At 38.3% G+C, this 17326-nt stretch overlaps 1 long non-coding RNA gene across 1 annotated transcript in view; it reads right to left on the bottom strand.

Annotated features, from left to right (window-relative positions):
- Positions 1 to 2183: 2183 nt before the first annotated feature.
- The window catches only part of LOC144083506 (uncharacterized), an 81614-nt gene continuing 66471 nt past the window's right edge, over positions 2184 to 17326 (bottom strand). The window contains exons 3-4 of the long non-coding RNA XR_013303565.1: positions 6700 to 6781; positions 2184 to 2841 (exon numbers count right to left, since the gene is read on the bottom strand). This is a non-coding gene — a long non-coding RNA (uncharacterized LOC144083506). The remainder of the gene's footprint in view (positions 2842 to 6699; positions 6782 to 17326) is intronic.

Raw genomic sequence — 17326 nt, 5'->3', positions numbered from 1 at the left:
GTGGTTGTCTGCCCCCTGATACTGTGAAAAAGCATGTGCGCTGGTGCTTTTTTTTGAAAAAGAAGAAACATAACTGTGCCCTCGGGGTGTAAGTAGAGCAACAAAATGCAACAGAGTTCCAGATAACTTAATAAACTGCGATTCAATGATCAAATGAATGGAAAACACATTGTATTTCTCATTCAGCACACTCGTCTCTGCACCACTTTTTACTCTGCCTGATTTACATTGAGGCGCGTGGTTCTGTCCGTCTCGTCCCCTGAGAAGATTTTCTCTTTGACCCTGTACGTCATCAGCATAACAGCGTTAGGGTGGCTACACCACGAGGGAGGGAGATGTAACACCGTGGAAAACATCACGTAGCACATCCTGATTAACAATCTGTCTGAGACGTGCTGTGCACTGGCTGCCTCCATCCTGCAATTCTAGCTTCTGGCTCGGAGCTCAGTAAAGGGGGACAATGACTGAGGTCCAAGTGCATTAATGGAATCAGATTCTGTGTGCGTGCGTATGTACTGTGTGCGAGCATGTGTGTGAGAGAGAATGAAGGTTAAATTCAAGCGAAAAAACCCCAAGACACTCTAAAGTATAATTTTCCTCTCCCAATGGTTGTCACTTTTTTTAAAAAATGCACATGTACTTACAGGATATGAGTGCAGTTGTGTTTGAGGCCCGATATGCTTGGGCACCACTGCTATGGAACACAAAATAAAGCATTACAGTCAAAACCAAATAATACAGTATTCTGTTCCCTGATTCATGTCACAGAAACAACAGCACAAACACTCCCAAGTTCAGGCCTCTAAGACAGGGTTGTCAGACTCGGGTTGGTTCGCGGGCCGCGTTAACGTCAACTCGATTTCATGTGGGCCGGACCATTTTAGATAAACTTAGACTTTTTATAAATGGATTAAAAGAACTGGATTAAAAGCCCTGAATATTCAGTTTTTTATAGATCTAAAACAATGTTTAGTTTAGCTTTTTTAAAATATATTTTTACATTTTACAAAATGATTTTTGAACTATAAACACAGAAAAAAATGATTAGAAAATTACAATTATTGATTTAAAAGGGGGAAAATCAGGAAATTTAATATACATCTATACTCTTCATTTTAATTTGATCCTAAAACAGAAAGTCGGCACTCATGATTTACTTTCCCGGGCCACACAAAATGATGCGGGGGGCAGATTTGGCCCCTGGGCCGCCACTTTGACACAGGTGCTCTAAGAGATACATTTTTTTGTTTGTTTTGAACTTTTTGGCTCAGCAATTGAATTCAGGATTGGCAGGGATATAAAAATTGAAGTGAAGAAAAGGCCTGGCATACTCTTGACAGTGGCTATGAGGTCTCTTATTTAAGCTGTAATAAATGTTTACATTGCATTACATTACCTTGCAAATGTATTCCAATAATGAGGATATTTCCTTTACATTTGGTGTAGACTAAATATGTCCAATTTCTATTACTGTATTCTCTTCTCAATTGAGTAACATGGATCTCAGACCGGGTATTTGCAAGCTAAACTGTTTATGCAATATATTCTAAAAGGGACAAACGACATTAGATCGCGCGTTTGAGTTATTAGCCAGTTAGGTATGACTTAATATTGATATATGGTGTTTTAAATTGAATGGGGAATGCTTTAGGTGAGGAAAAAGACAGAAAAAGACACAACAGTCAGGAGCTCATTTTTCTCAAGACTCAATTAAGTGTTACACTTCGTCAGTGACTACTTCTTGCCTCTTAAACCCTGGAGCTCACAGTCCTCCGCCATCTTTTATAAGATTACTGCCTAAAATGGATTAAACTGAACCTGGCTGTCATTTTGGCCAATGAAGTAGAATCCACCCCCGTATTTTGTGTGCAGTTTAGTGTAAACACTAGCCAGGCCATTTCGATGTACATGTTTGTTTCTGTGAGACAACATTCATGTAGGAATCCAGTGTTTAAATGTTATTGTCAGTGCTGACCCTTAGGGTGATTTGGTTTCAAATGAGGAAGTGCTATTGAGTTGAAAAATTGATTATTCTCTTCCTTCATGCGTAAGGTTAAGCTCCACATTTGTTTGTGTCAAGTGTGTGTGTTTTGTGTGCATGTGTGTGTTTGTATTTTGAAGTTAAAGCATCCATTAAGGGCTCCGAGTGTGTCACTTGGACTGGAAAAATAACTGACTTAGAATAGAATAGTTTTTTTTATCCATCCCTAATGGGGGAAATTCACTTGCCACCGCAGCATAGAAAAAATATAGACAAATATAAATAAATAACAGTGTGTACAGCACACACACACATTTTTGGTTTATAATGAAAGCATTTAAGATTGTCCATTGAACTTCATATTCATTGTATTACTGTAATTTATCTGGTATTAACATGATCCAACAGTAAATTCTCACCATGCTTATAATGTGAGGAAGGCTTAGAGTTAAATCTAACTTGTTTTTTGGAGTGTGAATTACCATCTCATGTCATCATCTCCCGCTTTATCCGAAGTGAGGTGGCGGGGGCAGCAGCTTCAGCAGGGAGGCCCAGACTTCCCTCTCCCCAGCCACTTCATCCAGCTCTTCCAGGAGTATCCTAAGGCGTTCCTGGGCCAGCCGGGAGACATAGTCTCCCTAGCGTGTCCTAGATCGGCACCGTGGACTCCTCCCGGTGGGACGTGCCCGGAACACCTCTTGAGGGAGGCATCCAGGGGGCATCCTGGTCAGATGCTCGAGCCAACTCATCTGGCTCCTCTCGATCGAGTCTTTCCCGGATGACCGAACTTCTCACCTTATCTCTAATGGGTCCGGACGTCCTGCGGAGGAAACTCAGCTGCTTGTATCCTGAATTACCATCTGATGGAAGACAAATTGATAAACAGATTAAATACAAATGTATAAAAAAAAATCAGAACAATATGATTATGAATGTAGAACTTAAAAACAAAGCAATACATTTCACTGGTATACATTTCCTTTTTGTCTGAGTACGCTTTTCTGCATTTGTAAAGCAAACGAATACGGTCTCAGCACTTTTCTGAATATAGATCAGTGATCCAAAGACGGGCCACTGTTGTGTTCACACATCGCAACACAATCTCAATTATCCGCACTAGTGGCGATAAAATGGATCAGAATACTAAACTTCCTAATGCGCTATTGGCATTATTATCACTGCTAATATAATTACACTGTAGTTTTGTCTCTAGAAGCATATATTAAAACATTGGTTTTTTATGCCTTAAGGTAGATTACATTTAAGAGAGTGCTGTATAGGTTATGTCAAATTAAATCAAGCGCAGTTTAAAGGGCTTTCTGTATTCAGTACAGACTAGTCTGAAAAGATACCAGTGAGAGACGATGAAAAACAGCGATAGAGAGAAAGTCTAGATGGAGTATAAATGACCAAGTATATCTGCAGAAGGGGATGAACACCAATCATGATGTAGTTCTTTGCACAAGCAGAATGAAAAGTTTGCCTGAGCAGCCACTGGGGAGGAACTAATATAAACAGAGAAATGTAAAAATGTCCTGTTGGAAGCGCTTAGGTGAATAATAACCCTCTTACACGTGCTCTTGAGCTTTCGAGGCAACTTTTCATTGCTGTTGACATAAACACTACTTGGTCGCGCACTGAAATGGCAGTCACATTTTGGCTCATTGCTAAATTGATCTTTTTTTAACAGTCAAAAGAAAACAAAAGGAATGAGGAAACAGATATGCATAGGAGGAGGTAGAGCGAAAGAGTGAGAAGTTGGCTTTGAAAATGTGCGTGTTGTGGCGGAAGAGCCTGATTTAGCAGGTACTATAATTGATTTAGAACAGCAGAGTGAGCAGAACTTAGGCCCATTGCTCAAGCAAGAACTAATCTACTGCCAGTGGAATCATTTTGCAATGCTGCTCCCCTGTGGACTTCTTCATACAAATGTGAAGTGACTCGGGATCCTCATCTACAATCTAAGCAATGCAGTAGCGTAAAGAAACACAATCCTACTGGGCTTGTCCTGTCAAAGTAAGTATTTTTGCTCTGTTTCAGAAAGCTAAGTGGGTGTGGGAGATGGCTTGCCGAATTAGGCAGCCTTGTTCATTTTACGCCGGAAAACAACAGGCGAAAAATGACAAAAAGCCTTGCACCTTTCGTGAAGACTTTTTGTGTGTTTATATGAATGTTTTACTTATTTTTAAGCTTTAAATGATCCTGTTTGTAGATCAGTTGTTTGAGTGCATCATTCCATTGTGGAGATCGGGTTTGATTCTCATTTCAGGGTTGTTAAAAGAACAACAACCAAAAAACATGTGCCAAATTTAGCATACGAATCAACTGTTTTGCTGTGGCGACTTCTGGCAGGGAGAAACCAAGAGAAGTGGATTGCTCAAACGTCATTCAATAGATTTTAGCGTTTACATTTGTTCTGCAAAAGAAAAAAACTTTAAGAGTTAAATCATAAATTAATACTTGTTATTCCAGCAGGTTTTAGAGGAGCTATGAACATTCATTTCCTTGTTTTTCCTTAGACTAATAAGTGTTGGTACTGTTTGACAGGAGACATATTTGCCAAAATTTAGCTACTGCAACCTTGCTGGGTAAGGTTTCCCATGATTACAACATTGGAGAACCATATTAAAATAAGAGACTGGGATATACGATTTAGAAGCAAGATGACACGTTAATGAGTGTGATAATGACAATGTAAATCGAGGATGCAATCCATTGCATCTCATCCATCCATGCTCCTTTTTACTGCCATATTGCCTTCTACGCAGCTACTGCTTATCACATTCGTGTCATTCTGTTTCCTTATATTCTGAAATGTCTATCTTAATTTTTCCTTATCTGATTAGCTATGTGGCATTGATGGACAATCACAACCCCCCTTTATTAAATCAGGTACTCATCTCAGTTGAACTTTGTGCTTCCTCCTGATTGTTTTCCTCACTTCACTCATTATTTGTTACCAGATCTCCTATTTTTCATAGATTCCTTATTCCAAATAGCTTTCTGTATTGCACCGGTTAATATGCCAGTAGTGTACGCATGCTCAGGTCTTCAATAAAGTAAAAAAAAAGTTTAAGCTGAGAATTTTGTCTGTATCTATGCCAGTAGGCACTTATTTGTGCTGTCACAAGGAAGGAGGTTGATCTAAACATCAAGGTCACTGTAAGTAATTGTGGGAAGTTGTTTTTAAAGCTCATTTTGATGTTCCTGTGCGTGTATAGGAGTGTACTCAAGAGGTAGTTTGTAACTGTCAAAATAATGAGGCCGCTGGTCTGCTTTTTGCTACCCATGTAGTGAGTCAATAACAATGACAAATTCAAAGTCCATTTATTTCTCACTCAGCACACGCATCACACGAATACACTTCATTTCGGCTGTGGCACGCTTGATGCTTAAAACAGTCCGATGGATTGTGCTGCTACTGCAACTCATGTTAGGAGTTTTAAGGTCATTTCCTTCAACCCTTGAGAAACGAGAGAGCAGTCTTTTTTTCTGAACTCATTAAAATCCCTTAAGGGCAAATTTACCTCACATGGCAACATATAAGAAGGTTGTTATAGCCAAAGAAATGGAAACAGCTCTGATCTATTTCAGATGGAGGCCACTAATTGCTCAAGGAACCCTGCAAAGCATCAACTAGTTGCCATTTTGGTCCAATACACAAGTTGAACCCATGACCCTCCACCTTCGAAGCCTTATTTTTATTTGTTTATTGAAATTTTAATACATTATATAGACGGGCTCGATTTATGTTGTTGGCGGTACCATTTTGAGGACATATGAGTGCATACGCAAATGCACATTCGTCAGAACACTAGGTTTTAGCCCTTCTTGTCCAACGATGGCACTGAGTGTGGTGTTTGTGTTTCTGGAGGACAGGCATGGAAGGAACTCGTGCGCCACGTGGGCGTGTGCGTGTGTTTGTGAGTGCAAGTTCAAATGTGTGCATGCATTTGTGTGGAGTATATGTGAAATGCACTCAGAAGTTGTTGATTCAGCTAAATTTTTGATCTGAGGGGCTCTCTTGCCAAACTCAATCATTAATGAGACACACGCGCACACAAACACCTACGCAGTCTTGTTTACTGGGTGAAACATAAAAACATCAGCAATTTTTATCGTGTACTGTATATAAAATATAGATACTAATGTTTTGCCCTTTTACGTTTTTTTTAATAGCAGGCACAATTGAGTGTGAACGAGAGGACAAACAAAGTATTGCACAATGACCTCTTGTTTTTCATCCAAAATGTTCAATATTTTATCACCCTTTATTATTGTCTTTCATTTTTATATATATGCATATATATATACTAAGTATAAGATAATGAACAGACCAATTTTCAAACCAGAGCAGGGTTTCTAATGAATATTATCTCTCTGAGATTAGCAGGTCTGTTTAATAGAAAGGTGACTATGCTTCCCCCCCATTAATTGACACAGTTTACTTCATTATGCTGATTATTGCATTGATCACTTTCCTCAAGAGTCCATCAGTTGGAGTGGCATCTCTTTGTTTAGACTACACAAGGCTGTCTGGAGCAAAGCTCATACTTTATTGTAAGCAAGTATGAAAAAAATTATGTGCGCCTACCAGGCAGGCAAAGTGTTCTTTAATAGCGAGACCAGGCTTAAAATTCGTTGCAGGCAAATGTATAATAAAATGAAATGAGAAAAAAACTGACATTAATATAGACATTATAAATGACTGTACTCACTTGTCAGGCCTATCTGTCTCTTTTATTACTCGTCGCAGGTGATGTAGTGGATTTCCAGAACACATTCTCCTGCCAATGGCACCTTCGCATTGGATACAGTAAAGTAAATAACATGCATTAAAAAATGCAGATCTATAAGCTATAAAAAATCAATTTGGATTTCACATACTGTATATTTAACATTTATCTGACTTGCAACATTACACTGTTTTTTCTTGTCAATTCGATGACTGAAATTCAAATAATATAAGCCATTTTAAGAATCCTCCACTTTTACTTATACTTTCAATAATAATTTATTTTGTGTGAGTCCCTTTTGTGGACTTTAATTCATACTATCAAACAGCCTGGTCCATATTTTTCATCTAAATATCTAAAATCTTGTGGCATAGGGGATTTGGACCTGATAAGACACTTACGTTTATTGATAAAGATCATTCACAACAAGATAAGTCTTCAACTCACTTTAAAAACAAACTAAAATACTAATGCAAAAGTAGAATTGGGAGTGTTTGTCAAAAATGAAATAAACTATTTGTGCCAACCATTATACTAACTGCCACAAAGTGCCTTTAAAAAAAGCCAAAGAATAGAAGAAACAAGTGGTGTGAATGGCGGAAGAGGACAGCAGCGTGAGATCTAATCATACCAAGGACTCTTTGCTGATTGCCTTTTCAAGAACAATAAATGTGAGAAAATATGATTTGTTTGGCTCTGGATTGAAAAGAAGACCTCAGTATCACTACAAATGTCCCAACTACAATTGGGTGGTCCCTAATATTACCCATTTCTTGCTCGTTCAGCTGACTGCTGTACATTCCATCCTTTAAACAATCATTCATCTTTTCTGAACATATTCAATCCCTCTTTTTATAATGTTTTCATCTGAAGCGCCAATGAGAGAAAAAGGCATAATTCAATACAGTATATCTGCTCCTAAGCTGTGTTGCTACCAATGTCTCTCCTATCAGGGCAGGAATGATTCTTCCCTGTTTCCCTTGCAAACTTTCGAGCAAACACAAATCTAAAGCAGAAAGCGCTGTAGGACAAAGTATCATAAATAAAGGCTCGACTTGTTGTTCAAAAGAAAGACTTGGTATGAGTGACTGTGCCGAGACTTTGAGAGTCAACACTGAGACGACAAGGAGAAAATTGATGGCCTCTTCAGCTCACTATTCACAGTCAAGCACAACAGCCCAGTAAACAATATCAACTGCATTAGCAAAAACAACAAACGTCAGTAACAAGGACATGATGGTCACGGTTAACATGCGCACTAAGCTAATTAAAACAGAAGCAAATTGGAGCTTATTGAATCGTAATTGATGATGACTTGAGTTGTTGATGCATTGTGATTATGAGAAAATTGGAATTACTTAGAGCACAACTTGCTGGTGAATGTAGCAGGTGTTAATTTGTGCAGGTGTCCCGCATAATATGAGAATGAATTTTAGATATTTTTTCTTCACGGAACAAGGACAGAAAGTTATTTAATTTTACATAGTATTTGTCTGATCATAATACCTAGTTTGTCAAAGGCTGTAATATTTTTTTCTCAAAACACTCCTTAATGGCTTGTATTTTTGTTTCTATGGTCCCCCAATGCAAGTATTCCAGTAATTGGCCAAAAGCTAGCAAGGTATGTTGACAGGATTGTATTCTTTCTACTGGTGGCATTAACGAGGGACAATGAAAAATGCTGCTAGCATCATCAGGCCATTTGCTGTAATTTTTCAGATTTTGTCATATGGCATGACACCAAGCAAACTGCTAGAGGACAGAAATTTGCATAGTATTTTAATGTGCATGAATGTAAACTGTCCCTAACTAAAGCAAAGAGAAAGCCGACAGGAAATATAATAAAAAAAATAGTTAATTGAATCAAGACATACAGTAGGAAAAGGAAATTGAAAAGTAAAATCCTAATTGATCCCTGATTGTGTGTGTGTCTGTTTGTCTTTGTAGGGATGGATTTATACGTGCATGTTTTTAACTAGTTCTATAAGTGATTAGAATTTAAATTGGACAATGTCCTCAGGATACAAAACCTGTCTGGATTTTCTGACCTCTGTGTGTGAAAGTGGAGGGACTTGCACACAAAAACTAATAATCCTGACAGTCAGGCGTAACAAGCAAGGATTAGTATATAAAGGAATTACAAGTTTTTCCCTAGTATTGTCACGGAGTGCGGTCCAGCAAGCATGAAAATGGGGGTTTACCCAATTGCTGGGAAATAGGGAGGCCAGGCAGGATGGTGAAAAACTCCAAAGATTTAATTAAAGAGACCAAAAAACAAGTGCAAACAAAGGCAAGGACTCCAAATAGACAGAGGTGAAATAAAAGCTTGAGAATCAAACAAACCAGGGCAGGCCTTAGACGTACACCTGACACTGACAAGGACGCAACAAGAAATATATAAGGATAATTAAAATTTCTTGATAAAATCTGTGTTTACCAGATATATTCTGAGAGTATGAGAGAGTCTCCGTGCAAATCCCAACTGAACATTTTTACATTTGTAAAAGCACTATTCAGTTTATGTCCAGGACCAACAAATCTGTGTAGCTATAAATCAGTGAGGCTGTCCTGTAACAAGTTTACATGTATGCGCAGAAGATTCTTTATTAATGGGAGCAGAACTGAAGGTGAAATCATATCCCTGGAAAAGTGATCTTGCTGATAATACCTATTATAGGCTGCTGCGGGCCCTTGGGGAGAAATATGTGACATCAAGGCTTACATCTAAGTCTTCACACTTTTGATAAAAAGCTACCTGAACTAGGAAACACTAATCGATAAAGATGTGTAAAGATAAGATAAAAAGGGGGATTTTTATAACCTTCAAAAGGCAGATTAAAGAGATTAAAGAAGCAATCAAGATGTCATGAATATGTATGGTTAACAGAAAGTTTTTCAAGTTAATAGAAACTTGTCGAAATGCTTTCATTTTGGTGTAAGCATCAGTAAACTGAGACAAAACGCAAACCTTACAATAGCTTGTATCTAATGCGATGAAGCTCATTAGTTCACTCTGCTGAACTCGCCACACTTGGTCGCACTTTTCTTAGGGTATTTTTGCTGCAGGCAAACAAACAGACACAGAAAAAATGGTAAATATTATACAAAAGGAAATAACCAGAGTGCGCAACAAATTGGAAGGGAGGGCAGAGAGCGAAAAATACAACATCACAAGATGTCAGCTATATACACAGTATTACCCCTACTTACAAATGCTTCGACATACGAATTATTCAGGTTACGAAAAGCTTTGATGGGAGACCTTTTGTTCCAAGTTATAACAATCCAAGTTATCAAAGATCAAACGTAATCAAACATCCCCCAAAATGTAAATGCACTTCCTGTATCTAGTATTTTTTTAAATTACAAATGTTGTGCTAGAGTTGCTTTCCCAAAGGTTCTCCCAACACCTCGCTTCCCTCTCATTTGCTTGTAGGAAGCGGGGTTAGCGCGATGTAGGTGGAGGAGAGCCACCTTGTGCAGGATAGCTACTACCATGTTTTACAGAGGAGCATGGCAAGAGCCTGATCCGAAAATGGAAAGCTGTAGGCGGACACGCAAGACTTCCTGACCGGGGTAGTCGCCATCGGCGGAGTATGAGGGCCGCACTCACCGCATAAATTGCTGCTAACATCTGAGGTGCAATCTTACACTCCATGCAGCCACGTGGTTGCCAATTGACAGCCAGGTCTAAGACCCCGCGACCTTGATATGCTACGCTGGACCAGCACGGCTGCCGCCGCGTCGGCACACCTTCGCTTCGGCTGGTCGCTGGCTGCAAGCACAGGAGCTTATATATTCAAACACTTCCATCTCCTGTCTTTTTTTCCTTTTGTAACTGGATTTTAATAGTTCATGTGTGCACTTTCAGAAGTTTACAGGAGGTCACAGGTGTCAAGACAACACGATGTGGCCACTAATCTGTCCCTCAGCTCTAGGACAGTTGAACAAAGGGACACTTAAGTGTATAAGAGTGTGACATAGAGGGGACCTACATTTTAAACAGTTATGTGTGCGGCTGTAAGGGTCAAGATCCTGGTTGAAGAAGGCAAGAGAATGAAGCAAGGGAGGATAGTCAGGAAAAGAAATTCTGACTTTTTCGTTTATTAGAAGTGACCCTTGAAAAGGCTTGTGAAGGGTGCCGAGGAGGAAAGCCACTTGGACCTCTTTACACACCCACACACTAAAGTAGATAGAGTGAGTCTATCTTCTACATGTTTGATTCAACTCTCAATTGGACAACATTTGATGAAAAGTTCAAGGTTCATGTGTTTTTTTTTGTCAGTCTTTAAGACACGTCCTCAGCATGCCTACCTTGCATTCTCTGGCTGCTGCCAAACTTTGATCATTACACCATTGCCTTAAGATTGTTTTGGTCTGTGTGTTGGTCTCATTAGAAAGTGGCTGCAATCTTAAGTAGGACCAGAGTGATTTATCATAGTACTAATGAACACTATCCTAAGGGAGGAAATACAACATTTTGGGCGAGAGCGGTAGATAGTAAGAACACTGTGATAGACTGAAAGGAGATGTAAGAGAATATTAGAGGGAATAAATAAGCATGGAGGCAGACATTGTTTATGTTATTTTAAGTCAAACCAAGGTGAACCTGGAGTCAGAGCTTCAACATAGCTCATTATTCCACTATCCTTATGTGACCTGGCTGATTAACTTTTGCAAGCTGCAATTCAGGTTTTCTGTCCTTTTATATGTAATATGAAAAAAAAATGTATATTACAAAATCTTTAGAACGAAAGCAAGTGATGAAAATATAGGAAAGAAAGCAGATGTTGTATCTTTTATTTTTATTTAGTGCTAAATTCATTATTCATAGGGATTGTTCATTTACTACGTCTGCCAACATTTTCCGCGTGTCATACAGAAACGAGGGCATATGTTCACCAATCTTATGTTATATAAAAAGAACCATGCTTCTGACACTATGTCTACATTAATCTGGAATACTTAAATGAGATCTATAACAGATAGAGAAAAAGAAGCTGAGTTATGAGACAATCAATTGCTGGGCTTGCTCTCACCTCCATTTTTCCCACAGTAGGGCTGGACTCTTGCAATGAGTCATTACGTGTGAAACAGCATAGCAGGTTTTTCCGCTCGACATGGCAGGGAGACGGTAGCTATAAACCTGACATTCAACCTGATCAAGAACAATGAAGAACATCTTTTGAATATGACATGTTTTTATTTGAAAAGATAGCAAAAGAACAAGAGGCTTTACACCTAAAATACTGCACATCCAAAGGCAAACACATACACATCAATTACCTTATATTAGTAATCAGTAGTAGTAATCAATCAGGTCTTCACAAAGAAAATCCAATGTTTGGCCATCAATGAGTGACCTTATGAGCACTTGGGATCTGTGTAATCTATCTGATATTGCTGAGCTGCCCTTTTTTTCTTACGCCACCCCAGGGATTGAACCTCACCTTATCTCCACACTTACTATGTAAACCAAGCATGCTGGAAAATGCTGGGGTGGCAACTCTGTCACTAGCATACTATTTTGAATAGATCGAAAGTAAGGTTGCCACTTGCCTATGTTGCTTCCACGGCAGAGCAAGACACCAGCAATTCCACGTCTGACACGCCCTTCATCTGTCATTTTCTCAACTTTCTTTCAAATAAAAGGGATTTGTGGAACTCTCTTCTCTTTGGTCTCTCTCTCTTGCTCTCATTTGTCTCTTTACTCGGCTGTAAAGTCACAATTTACAATGAAATGGAACAGTCTAACTTGTGTGAGTTTGGTCTGTGCGTTAACCCTGTCATGAAACCATGGCTGTAAAACCAGAATGGCTGTGCTAGTTAAAATCAAAGTATCTGCTCACAAAGGGTTTGAGTTTTGGAGTCTTGATAGGTTTATTTTTTGCCTGTTGTTTGGGCTTTCACCCAAACCCCAATAGTCTAAAGAAAAGAGAGAGAGAAAAATAATAAAAAGTTAATATTATTGCCAATTTACCTTAAATTTATATGCTCTTCTTTATGACTAATGTGTTTGGTAATGTACATATTTATTTTTGGTCTTCAGGTATACTACTTTGTACCATAATTTTACACTCTAAATTTGTGCATGTTGGGATAGTCTGCAGGAAAACAGGAAAGAGTCATTTCTACCTTGATAGGAATGAGAACATGAACTAGAAGCAGATATATTGTGCTCGGTTGAGGTTTTTCCTCATTAGACCTTCAGATGAAGAGTCAGACTGAGCTGTTTACGTCGGGCTATGAATAAATGACTGTCTTTCGCTTAGTCGAAATGGGGTCAACTGCACAATCTGCTAAGAATATGACATCATCGTTATGTGCAAATGGGCCATTAAAGGGTTTGACAGGCTCTTTCGGCATGTATTATATGTATTTGTAGTTTGGCAGTTGTACTACTCATTTTTGTGTGTGCACGTGGTAACAGCCACACTGAAATTTAAATACTCGTTCATCCTTTTCCATTACCTTAGTTTTCTTCAAACTTTACCTGATCTATTAAAATGTTTTGCCCAATCTTATTATGAACTACTTCCACTGATTGCACTGATCATTTTAAAACATTTTTGCTGTGTTGCATGGGAAAATCAATTCAACTTCCGCTGTATTTTTGTTTAGTTTTGTTTTACACGTGGATGTACCTCTGTCTGTATGAGATAGATGAGAACTGACTGTGTTGTCTCCAGGTATCACAGATGGGAAAGAGGTGATGACTCCCCTAAATGGGCAGCCTGCAGCATCCTTCATCCTGACACTCATTTGCATTCAGCCTCATAACTTGTTTGTCTACTTGTGTGTTTGTTTGTTTCCTCACATTGGTAAGGCTTGCAAAGACAGACTTCCTTGTACCCGTTATGTATATATAGTTGATATGCCCAATTATATCTACTATTATGTATGTGTAAGCATATTTAGCCACTATTTAAATAATAGTGGTTGGACGATTTTGGGTAATTGCTATGCCTACACACAGTACACACATACACACGCACGTCACATAGTGTCAGCTTGCAAATTGGTTTGTCTCCTTTGGGCTGACAGAGCTGACAAGCTCTTTATGAGAGGCATAAACAAGGCTACCATCGCCCCTCCCAACTCTTTCTCTAGTCTTTCAACATCAAGCAGAATTCCTCTGTTTAAAACTAATATAAAGTTATTCTACCTTGCTCGGGGCTCACAAGGCCCTGCGATTGAAATGTCTATGTGAACCTGGGAATTGTGGCCCTTTGTTTCGAAAGGAATATTTGTATTTTTTGACACTGGAGCTAATGACTCTTCGCATCTAACAATTTCGATGGTGAAGACACGACAGTTTAATGAAGGCTCGCAACAGGCTCGGGAAGGCTTCTGGTTCTGTCTGTTTAAAAATGTTGTGTCTGCCCTAATGTCTGTAAAGCATCCGGTATGTGGACAGAGCTATTGACGTTAACCGAGTCTCGTAGTGGCAAGAGGTATTTAGTCATATACAAAAAAAATGATACAATATAAATGGAAAAATAGAAAGCTAGCCTAGACTCGACAAAAATCCTTGTCATCTACTTGCCCCCAACATGTCTGGGTTTCCTCTTAGATGGATTGTTTAGTTATGCGGCATTTATGTAACTATGCTAGAATATGCCCATAGTTTTAATCAAATGTAATTTAAAAAGGAACAAAAAAAATCATCTAGCTATGAATACATGTATTTTACATTGTGGCGTTGGCAGTTTGCTAGATTCACTAGTTCTAAATAAAATGCTTAATACTGTTGTTTTGGCTAAAAAATTATGTGGGCTCTTATTATACTGGCATGTGTGTGTGTGCGTGCATAGCAAGATGAGTGAATGTCCATTCCTCGATCCCTCAGTAATGAAGAGCCAGTTAATGATGGAGCTCTTGCTCCTTCTATTCCACCAGCCACAAAATAATTACCTTCTATCTGAAGCCATTCTCCATCTGTACCACACTCTGTAGCTCCATTTAGCTGCCATCTCTCTAAAAAATCCAATTCTTTCACTTCCCTCTGCCCCCTTCACCTTGCATTTAACTACACTTTCACACCAACATCCAGGTGGAAATGAAGCACGATTCATTGCTCTCTTTGTTGTTTTAAATTGGAGAACATCATTCTCCAGTGTCCAATATTTTAATAACTTGCAAAGCCTTGTGATGGAATTTACAGTCTTCAGGTCCCTGTGCCTTTGCAGATGTGTGTCTTAATTCACATGATGACATATGTATTACAGAAGAAGGTGATATATACTTTCTTGACGCATAGCACTGGATGACTCAGAGTACAACGTGTACAGTACAGTATAAAGTTTCACCTGCATTGTTGCTGTTTTATTCATATGTTCATGGTCATTTGAGCGTAATAAAAGAGTAAATAGGAGCTATGAGGCTTAGCAATGATGGTATTTTGCAGTTTTTTGGTCAGGTTATTATTTAAGAACATGATTTATTGCATGTGTTTCCCAGCCTGTTCTCTTATTTCCTCTAAGAGTCAGGATTATTGATTGATATGTGCTGAAAGGGAGACTTTATTTATTTATTCATTTAAACTCATTGACTCGATTCTTCCAGGAGTACAATTTTCCAGTTTTCTTTTCCATGGAGGTTTTCCTATTGTGAGGCATATCAGTTGTCAGACCTTGCTAGTTTTTGATGAATTCTATTCTCTGTTGCCAATGATGTGAAGGAATCAATAAAATTCCAAAGGTTATAGTACATGTTCCTGCGCATTTTCGATGAATGTCATGTCTTGAAGTACAGACTATATCCAAGGGCAGCTTAGGTCAGTTCACCTTCAAATCAGTCTGAGTCATTTAAGGTTGATGGCTGTGCAACTCAGCATGAATGTAAAAGTTTGTCACTCATTGAAGGACAGCTGAACATTATTTATGGAAAGGATTTAAAAGTCAAAAGATAGCTTCCAGAAATGAAAGAAAGCATGTTTCAATCTCCTTTAAATGTCTTCTGTATGAGGAATATATATATATATATATATATATATATATATATATATATATATATATATATATATATATATATATATATATATATATTATCCCTCTTCCTTGCGGATTCTATGGCGGGTACAATTTATACTCGGGTGTGACTTATAGTCTGAAAAATACGGTATGATGATTGTTCAAAACACTTTTTTTTGGGTTCCACTGAAAACATCCACACTGCTGTCACGGCAACGTCTTTTTAAATTAGAACTAGTAAGAAGTTGGTTAAGAAACAGAATCATTTTCACAGTGTCACTGAGTAGCAACTAAACCCACACTGCCTACTTGTCAAACCAGGCTATAGAACCTTCTCCCCCTCAGGGACAAATTAAAATCTGTCTTATCCTTAAAAATAATATGAATGAATCCTAAATGAATGAACATTGTGCTAAAGGTCAGTCAGCATGCTGTATATAAAAGCCCTGGGGGACAATATCGACAGGTTGAGGTGACATCTTTTCCCCTGCTATGCTGCAGGCTCATGAATGACCGAAATGTCCATCTGGCCTCGTTATTCAGAAATAACTTGAGTACTAGGTCTGTGACTCAGAAAAATGTTTTGCCCGGATCTGTAGGTCTACATCTTATTCTAAAACCATCCCAGAAAATTGATTTATCTTTCTGATGTTGTAAAACGGTATGACTTAAGAGACAAACATATATAAAAATCAAATCCAAAGGTGCAACCATTTGAATAAGTTCAATCTTTCAATGATGTACCCAGATGTAATGAAGTCACGTAATAGAAAGCGGAGAAATCCATTTTTCCAAAGGTGATACAGATTGCACCCACTACATTGCAGTGCACCTTCGTTGACGAAGAAGATAAAGATCAAGCTTCGGAAAGCCTTTTCCACTCTTTCAGAGCAAGTTTTTACCCCTTCAGGCAATACAGTGCAGGGTTAGCTCTGCTCTTGCCTCGGAAAGTGAACACATTCATTTATGCATTAAGAGTTTCTTTTACAATAGTTTGAAACTCAAAACCAACTAAAAGGCCATATCCAATTCATACGGTTCCCTTTGCATTAAAACGTTGAAAGGAATGCTTTTTCACTAGGTTGGAAGAGTTATGACTTTCTTAGTATGTATTACAAGGAAATAATACTAAACTCATTGGAATCATCTATAAAAGATTTTTTTTCTGATAATGTCTCATAAAGCAATACATCATAAACAGAACATGCAAACCGAGCCAGGAAAATTATTATTATTAAATAGTTTTAAGGAGTTTCAGTAAATCATGTTTTAATTGGTCGAAGTTGTCATTGAATCCTTGGAATTATTGGACTAACTGACAAAGTACACAGTAATAGTAAAAAGCCATGTAGTTAAATGTTAAATTTTATTCATTTGAGCAACTCTTAAGAGTCTCCATGTTTCCTAATTAAAGCTCTTTGACATTGTTTAAAAAATGTAAACAACAGCATGATATATTACACTTGAAAACACTATTAGTTCTGGGGTCACTGATACTCCAATCTAAAAAGTCATCTTTTTCCAATGCGTTTCTCCCTCTACGCAAACGACTGCACTTTATCGAGCGCAGGTGTCAAACTCTTGAGGTTTCCCGATGACACCACATTGCCCTCATTGACAAAGGTGGTGAGTAAGCA

Source organism: Stigmatopora argus, chromosome 10 (genome assembly GCF_051989625.1).
Source record: "Stigmatopora argus isolate UIUO_Sarg chromosome 10, RoL_Sarg_1.0, whole genome shotgun sequence".
Lineage (NCBI taxonomy): Eukaryota > Metazoa > Chordata > Actinopteri > Syngnathiformes > Syngnathidae > Stigmatopora > Stigmatopora argus.
Note: the sequence above shows the minus strand (reverse complement) of the source record. Positions and strands in the feature narration are given on the sequence as shown.